The 9,035-nt window shown below is 39.0% G+C and overlaps 1 non-coding gene across 1 annotated transcript; it reads left to right on the top strand.

Moving 5' to 3' along the window:
* The first annotated feature begins 371 nt into the window (after positions 1-371).
* On the top strand, positions 372-535 carry LOC142443809 (U1 spliceosomal RNA). The gene has a single exon (XR_012783556.1). It is a non-coding gene; the product is annotated as a U1 spliceosomal RNA (small nuclear RNA).
* The last annotated feature ends 8,500 nt before the right edge of the window (positions 536-9,035 follow it).

Raw genomic sequence — 9,035 nt, 5'->3', positions numbered from 1 at the left:
CAAATGGAAGAAAGGATGAAGTAAAAAAGCTGAATAGAATATTTCCAAGGGAAGCTTGAGAAGCCAACACCAAAAATTACAATGAAATGTGCAAAGACAAAATTAGAAAACCAAAGAGGAAGAACATATTTAGCATATCTTAAATTGAAAGAAATCAATAAAACGAATTAAGCCTTGACCTGAAATATGGAATAATTCTACGCAATTATGTAGGAAACCTCAAAAGAAGATGGAAGGAATACAGAATCAACTGTACCAAAAAGAACTGGTCAGTATCCCACCATTTCAGAAGGAGTGTATAAATAGTAACTAATGGTAATGAAGGAAGAAGCTCAAACTGCAATTAATGTATTAGCCAAAAATCAAGACTCATACTTACCTGGCAGGGGAGATACCATGATCACGAAGGCGGTTTTCCCAAGGCGAGGCTGACCCATTGCACTCCGGATGTGCTGACCCCTGCAGTTTCCCCAAATGTGGGAAACTCAACTGCCTAATTTGTGGTAGTGGGGGACTGCATTTGGGCTATCCTCTGGGAAAAATGAAGACTCTAAAAATTGATGGAATACCAACTAAAATGCTTCAACAAGTGTATGAAGTGTTGGAAGCACTTACACATCTATGAGAGCAAATTTGGCCTATTGACTGGAAAAAGACCCATATTTGTACCTATTCCAAAAGGAAAGTCTAATCCATGGAGAAGGGCATACTGTTTGGAAAAGTGTAGGGGCAGTGAGAAACAGGAAGCCCTTCTAGGGGATTGATTAACACAGTGGCAACCACAATGCTCTCAGATATGGGAATAATTGTGATGTTGGCGCCAGACAGGTGTTTCGTTCAGTTGTGCCTACAGGGGAGATATGGGTTGGAACCGACTTTTGGCACTTAGCAACAACAACAACAATTCTGTTTTGACATTAAGCTGAGCAACAGTGGTAATGTTAACTCCACTCATAGGTATAAAGATTAGATGAAACTGCTTATAATATTTTTAATTCATTTCATAAAACTTGTTATAATTTTGATGCCATGCTACATTGTTATTCCCTTATGTTTGTTACTTCATCAAACAAACATCAAATATGATGAGAAAGAACTGTTAAACAACCAGAAGGTGACACAATGTCATTTATTTCAGCTTTATGTTACGTCCCAAATTCACATGAGATATTATGAGTGAATTATAAAACTCCTGAAAGTGTTCAAAAAGCTGTAGGTTCAGCAGAAGCAGGACGTGAATTTTCAAAGATAAACATGATATATTGATAAGAGAAGTTGTCTGTTTCTAATATATCAAGCACAATCACAAATGTCTAATTGGCCTACTTCTAAAGAAATGGGATCCTACTCCTACAGTAGAGAGGTGGTTAAGGAGAAATCACTCAGCATATCATGCTCAGATAAATGCGAAGCATACTGCTCATGAAGACTCCAATAAAGAAGCAAATAAAAATATCTTAAGTAGTAGTTTTACTGGGTTTTTAAGGTATTATTTACTATTTTTATTAAAATTCAAAAACTCTTTCTTATAACATAATGTAGGTTAGGTACTGCTCTTATGTATTGTTCTTATTTAAGTATTCACTATAAATAATAAACTACCTTTTGATATATTTTTAATACTTAAAATGATCATTAGGGCAATGAATAAGTTGTTAAATTTTTTTAGTCCTACAACTGACAAGACATCTTTAGATCATTGAAAAGAAAGGATGTTACTGATGCACACCTTCCCAACACAATTGCTGATGACAAACGTGCAATTAAGCAAATGTGGTGAAGAAAGCTGATGGTGCCTAACTATCAAAAGATAGCATCCGGGGTCTTAAAGTCTTTCAGGCAAACAAGCAGTCATCTAGCTCAGAAGCAACAAAGCCCACATGGAAGAAGCACACCAGCCTGTGTGACTATAAGGTGTGGAAGGGACCAGGTATCAGGCATCAAAGAGCAAAAGATCATATCATTGCAATTGAGGGTGAGTGCAGAGTGGAGACCCAAAGCCCAACTGTAGGCAACTGGACACCCCCTTACAGAAGGGTTGCAGGGAGGAGACGAGCCAGTCAGGTGCAAGGTAGCAATGAAGAAACTTACAACTTTGCTCTAGTTATTAAATGCTTCCTTCCTCCACTATCATGATCCCAATTCTACCTTAAAAATCTGGCTGGATCAGAGGATGTACACTGGTACAGATAGAAACTGGAAACATAGGGAATCCAGAAGAGATGATCCCTTCAGGACCAGTGCTGAGAGTGGTGATATGGGGAGGGTGGAGGGAATGTGTGGTAGAAAGGGGGAACCACTTACAAGGATCTACATATAACCTCCTCCCTGGGGAATGGACAACAGAAAAGTGGGTGAAGGGAGACATCGGATAGTGTAAGATATGACAAAATAGTAATAATTTATAAATTATCAAGTGTTCATGAGAGAGTGGGGAGCAAGGAGGGAGGGAGTAAAATTAGGAGCTGATACCAAGGGCTCAAGTAGAAAGAAAATGTTTTGAGAATGATGATGGCAACATATGTACAAATGTGCTTGACACAATGGATGGATGGATGGATGGATGGATGGATGGATGGATGGATGGATGGATGGATGGGTTGTGATAAGAGTTGTATGAGCCCCCAATAAAATGATTTTTAAAAAAAAGAAAGGATATTACGTTGAGGACAAAGATGCCCCTGACCCAAGCCCTGGTATTTTAAATCGCCTCATATGCATGTGAACGTTGGACATTGAATAAGGAAAATCAAAGAAAACTCGATGCATTTGAATTGTGTTGCTGGCGAAGAATATTGAAATTACCAAGAACTATTAGGAGGACAAATCGATCTGTCTTGTAATGAGAAAGGCTGAAGTGTTCCTTAAGGCAAGGGTAATGAGACTTCGTCTCATGCACTTTAGACATGTTGTCCGGAGAGACCAGTCCCTGGGGAAGAACATCAGGCTTGGTAAAGTGGAGGAGTGGTAAAGGAGGGGAAAGCCCTCAACAGGATGAATTAGCACTGTGGCTGAAAAAAATGTGCTCGGGCACAGAAACAATGGTGAGCATTGTGCAGGGCAGGGCAGTACTTTGTTCTGTTGTGGACTGAATCACGATGGGTCAGATCTGATGTCATGGTACCTAAGGGCACCAACAGTTGGAGTTTTCCATATAAACACAAGATAAAAGCAGCAACAACCAAAAAAACCACCCTGTGGTGATTAGAGCTAATACGTAAAAGCATACTAAAAACTGAACATGTAATCCAAACGTGGATTGGTCCTAGGCCATGCAACACAAAGTTACAAAACTGGAGTGATAATCAAATGCTACAACAGAGGGGTTTTGTTTATATTTAAGTTTGTGCTATATCTTACAGATACTAGAAAGGTAATAAATATGTTACTGAATTGAGTACTTGACCATCCTCCGCCATCATCACTGTCACTGCGATGTTTGAGTCTACTTTGCCACCACTGTGTCATCCACCTTGGGGAAGGTAGTTTTGTTTCAATGATACTTTGATCTTCCAAGCCTGATGTCCTTCTCCCGGGATGTGACCCCCCGACAACATGTCCCATGTATGTGACATGCAATCTATTCATCTTCACTTCTAAGGAGCATTCTGGTTGTATTTCTTCCAAGAAGATTTTTTCGCCCTCTGAGAGTCTATTATTATACCACATTCATAGCCAGCCACATAAGAAAAGTACATTAATGAACTTCCTTATGTCTTCTTTACAGAGTATCCAGCTTTCACATGCATATGGGATGATTGAAAATACTATGGATTGGATGGGGTACAGTATAGCGCTTAGGGTGATAGTCTGGCTTTTTGCAGTAGATTATCCCAATGCAATACAGTTTTTGGATTCTTGATTGCTGCTTTCATGGGTGTTGACTGTGGGTACAAGTGAAATGCAATCCTTCACAAGTTTAATATTTTATCAGTTTATAATATTTTTTTGGTTTCAGTTATAAGGAATTTTGCTTTCTTTATATTAAGGTGTGATGTATACTGAAGGTGCTATTCCTTGAATTTATCAGTAAATAATTCAAATCCTGTCCACTTTCAGTAAATAGGCTGGTATCGTCTGCATACTGCAGGTGGTTAATTAATCTACCTTCAATTTTGATGCCACATTCTTCTTCATATATTCCGTGTCTGAGATTATTTGCTCAGCACACAGAGCCAGTAAATATGGTGAAAGAACATTACCTTGACACAGACCACTTCTGATTTTAAACTGTGCAGTACTCCCTTACTCTTGGTCTTTGTACAGGTGCTGCATAATCACAACCAAGTGTTTTGGAATTCTCATCCTTCACACTGTTATTCATAATTAGTTTTGCTCTATGTGGTCGAATCTTTAAAAATTTACTTTATTGATGAAGATGTGTTCGACCAAATTGACTTTTATTAGGTGTTCATAACTCCCCTTTGGGAAGGTTCTGAATCACCTGGATTATCTCTGGGAATGTGGATGGCATTCCAATCAGAGCTTCGGGAAAGGGCTCTTCATGGTCTTTTCTTTCTCTCTCCTTCCTGCCCTCTTTCTTTCCTTCTGTTCTCCCCAATGTCCTCTCTCTCTCTCTCTCTCTCTTTCGATTTCCTATTACTCCTTCCTTCATTCCTTCTGTCCATCCTTCCTTCATTCCTTCTGTCCATCCTTCCTTCATTCCTTCTGTCCATCCTTCCTTCATTCCTTCTGTCCATCCTTCCTTCATTCCTTCTGTCCATCCTTCCTTCATTCCTTCTGTCCATCCTTCATTCATTCCTTCTCTTTATATAGTCCACAGTAACATCTCCCTGATTCCCAATCTGTCTATCAATTCTAGTAAAGCAAGCAGCATTTGAACTGCAATTAATAAAATTAAACATCTAGGAGTGAATATCTGATGAAAATAGCTACAAATTATGCACCACTATATTCTCCCAATCTATCTTATCTGTCTACATATATTACTAAAATTAAGCTGTACATGAAAATGGGAAGTCGCGTGTATAGTTTGTCATGTTTCAAACACATTGTACATTAGGGACTAGTTGTTAAAATAACTATTCTGTGTGAATAAGTACATTAATTGCTGAAAGAAGTGAAAAGCCATTACAATAATAACTTCAGTGATAGAATACAGATTGATCATGAAGACACAATTTCAAGGCTCAGCACAAAATGAAAACGTGGAGTCTTCCCTTCATAAATTGACACCCTAGTAGTGCAGTGATTAAATGTTCAATTGTTATCTGACATGTCAGTCAATGGAAGTCGCCAGCCACTCTACAGGACACAGATGTGGCATTCTGTTTCTGTAAATATCGCAGCCTTTCAAACAACATGATGTAGTTCTACTCTGTCCTATATGGTTGCTATGTGTAAAAATTTACTGGGTAGCAACAAGATTTGGGTTGGCTTTCTTCTCAGATTGTTAAGAATTTCAAAAGTTTTATAACTAGGTCACCATTAAGTGAAGCACAGGGTCCTTTTAGATATGAGACCCTCTCTGACTGGCTACTGGAGCTGCATGGCTTTAATGCCTGTCCTTCCTGAGACATCAATAATGTCAGCAAGAATGGAAAAGAAATTTCAAGTTCATGCTGATCTTGAAAGAAACCTTAGAGGACATGTGAAACCATTCAATCTACAAAGTGTTTTGATAGAGAACTGAGGGTTCAGCAGGTTATTTACTACTTAATTGTGATTACTAAATTAGGAATTAATGTCCCCAGGTCCTACGTAAATGTTCTTTGACTATTTAAGCTCATTCGTTGCCATAGAGTTGATTCTCACTCATGGTGACCCCATTGGACAGGGTCGATCTGCCCCTCAGGGTTTCCCAGACTGGAACTTTACGGGAATAGAAAGCTTCATCTTTCTCCCAAGGTGCGGATGATGGTTTCAAACTGTAGTCTTGGGAATCACAGCCCAACTCATAACCAGGACACCACCAGGCTACATTTATAAAGAATGAAACATCTAGCTTTTGTTTTTTAAACAGAGACTTCACAGACGATTTCTTGAAGATTTTCTTGTCCTTTTATTCTACACCTCTTCCTGTTGAGATTAAAAATGCAAAGATACCTAATTGAATGTCTAAGCATATTCTTGTTTGTATCGATACACAAGTCCCCAAGGCCTATCTCTAGGTGTCCTGCAAGCAACACGTATTTAGCAGAGGCATATCCCAACTCCCTGCTGAAGTCAACCCTGCAGAGAAACTTAATTTTTAATTAGGTAAAGCAGAGTGTTTACTTTTTCTATAGAGCTGATTAATCAGAACTTTGTTATTTGTGTTGCAAAATGAAAAATGAATTAACTATACCTTTAATTAGATTATTGGGAATTTCGTTTACTGTAATACATCTAGCAAAAGCAAAATCATATGGCCTGAAATCAAGATATAAAACCCACTAACATTGAGACTGTCTAACTCACATTGACCAGATAGCACAGTGTAAAATTTCCCTTTGAGGTTTGGGAGATTGTAAATCTTAAAGCAGCAGGAAGCCTCACCTTTCCTCCATGGATTGAACCACTCACCTTCTGGGCAGCCGTCTAAGACGTGGCTCATTACACTACCAGGGCTCCTGACATCAAGGTAGAAGGTGCTTAAACTATTTCATAGTAAGTGAAGTATGGGATATATATTTACTACTGAGTCCTGGACTGTATATTCACTGAATTCCTTATGCCATCATTGTGTTGTTATTAAATTGCACCATCAAATTGATTCCATAACATAGCAACCTCATGCGCAGCAGAACCACACCCTGCACAGCCCTGTGCTGTCCCCAGCTTCACCACAACCATTACTGCACCCCATTGTTATAATGACTGTGTCAAATCACCTTCTTGAGAGTCTTCCTATTTTTGGGGTGTTGCTAACATGGTACTTTTAAAAGTGCGCTATCCTACTTCAAGAACTGGTCCCTTCTATTAACAGTTCAGCATACATTGGACCAAGTCCTGTCATCTGAGGTTCCAAGGCACATTTTAGTTTTTTTTCTTCTAAGACGTATTTGTTCATTCTGCTGGTAGCTCATGGCATTCAATATGCTTGTCTAATACCACATTACAAAGGAATCCGTTTTTCTTGCTTCTTCCTTCTAAATTCAGAAGCACATAAAGTAATTGACAATACCATGACTGGGGTCACAGTCATCTGTATAGTCAATGCTACCCTTTTCTTTCTTTAAATTAAATCATTGTATTGGGGGCTTGTACAACTCTTATCACAGTCCACACATACATCCATTGTGTCAAGTGCTTTTGTGCATTTGGTTCCCTAATTGTTCTCAAAACATTTGCTTTTACTTGAGCCCTTGGTATTTGCTCCTCAGTTTCCCCTCTCTCCCCCTCCCCTCTCCCCCATGAACCATTGTAATTTATAAATTGTTATTATAATTTTGTCATATCTTACTCTGTCCAATGTCTCCTTTCACCCACTTCTCTGCTATCTGTCCCCCAGGGAGGAGGTTATGTGTAGATGCTTCTAATCTGTTTCCTCTTTCTACCCCATCTTCCCTCCACCCTCCCAGTATCGCCACTCTCACCACTGGTCCCGAGAGGTTCATCTGTCCTGGATTCCCTGTTTTTCCAGTTCCTATCTGTACCAGTGTACTTTTTAATACTTTAAAGAGTATTTTCTTTCCCCCAGCAGATTTACCTTGTAATGTATCATTTGATTTCTTGACTACTGCTTATTGGATGTTGATTGTGGATCCAAGTCAACTGGAATCGTTGACAGCTTCAATATTTTCTCTTGTCCATGGTGTTGCCTATTGCTCTGGTTGTGAAGATGTTTATTTTCTATATACTGAAGTATAATACACACTGAAAGCTGTAGTTTTGTTAAAGATTTATATGTTATTGCAAAAATACTTTTATACTTACAGTGATGGTTAGGTTTTGTGTTAACTTTGCTGCACCAAGGAGAAGATATAGGTGGAGTCCAACCTCTCAGTTAGGTCACAGCATTGAGAATGAGATTGTTAACTTGATTTCGGCATTTGGCTTCTTGAGACATGAGCCAGCAGCCACCATTTGACCTTCTGATCTTTGAAAGCTGTAAGTGACCTGCCATTTCCCTGCCGTGGGTCCATGAAAGCCTGTGTCTACCAGCTTTCTACCCCCTACTCCATTTTCCTGGTTCCTGGACACACAGCTGTGGGAGTTGAGAAGGCTCTCCAGCTAGCATCTGACCTGTGTACTGGAGCTGGAAAGAGCTGGCTTGCTCCGTGGCTGTATCGGCTCCTTTCTTGATAAACATATTTTCTTGATAGAGATTTTTTCTTATACATGTGTGGGTGTAATTATTTTGTTCCTCTAGAAATCCCAGCTTAATGCACTTACTTTTGTATAAAGAATTTCCATCTTGGCCATCAGATCAGCCAGAAGTTTTGAAAAGCACGTGACAAGAGCTTGTATAAATTTTGAACCCATTATTCTGGCAGACGTTTCGAGAATGAACTAGAGAATACCATTGTTACTTCTGCTGTTAATTGCCTTCAGAGTGGCTCCAAGCCTTCGTTCCCGATATAGGACGACAGAAGACAATATCACCCAGTCCAGAGCTGTATTCTCAGTGCTTGGTGTGTTTTAATGCCTTGCTATTGTATCGATTTGTCTTATTGAGGAATTTGCGTGTGTTCACATGTACCAGTCTGACTGAACATGTTCTTTCCCAGAGATTGGTCTTTCCAGAAGGTGTGTTTAACGTAAGTGCATTAAGGTTTTGTTATCCTCACTTCTCAGGAGGCATAAACTTTTATTACTTCTGGCATGGATTTGTTTCTTCTTAGGCAGTCCAGAGTATCTATAAGAAAGTCGTCAAGGATATGATGAGCAGTAGTTAAGGTTAGCCTGAATTTAGATGATGCTGTACTCGCTGTTCATGTGTATGTGTGGGTATGCCCACTCATTTTCGTATTGGTTGGTAATTCTTCCTTAAAAATCATTACTGTCTATGTGCCAAAATATTACTTTATATTTCCACAATTTTTACATTAATTAATTGGAATTTTTTGATAAAGAATCACTTAGACTTTCTT

This window comes from Tenrec ecaudatus, chromosome 3, assembly GCF_050624435.1.
Source record: "Tenrec ecaudatus isolate mTenEca1 chromosome 3, mTenEca1.hap1, whole genome shotgun sequence".
NCBI classification, from domain to species: domain Eukaryota; kingdom Metazoa; phylum Chordata; class Mammalia; order Afrosoricida; family Tenrecidae; genus Tenrec; species Tenrec ecaudatus.
This window is presented reverse-complemented; position numbering and strand designations above follow the sequence as displayed.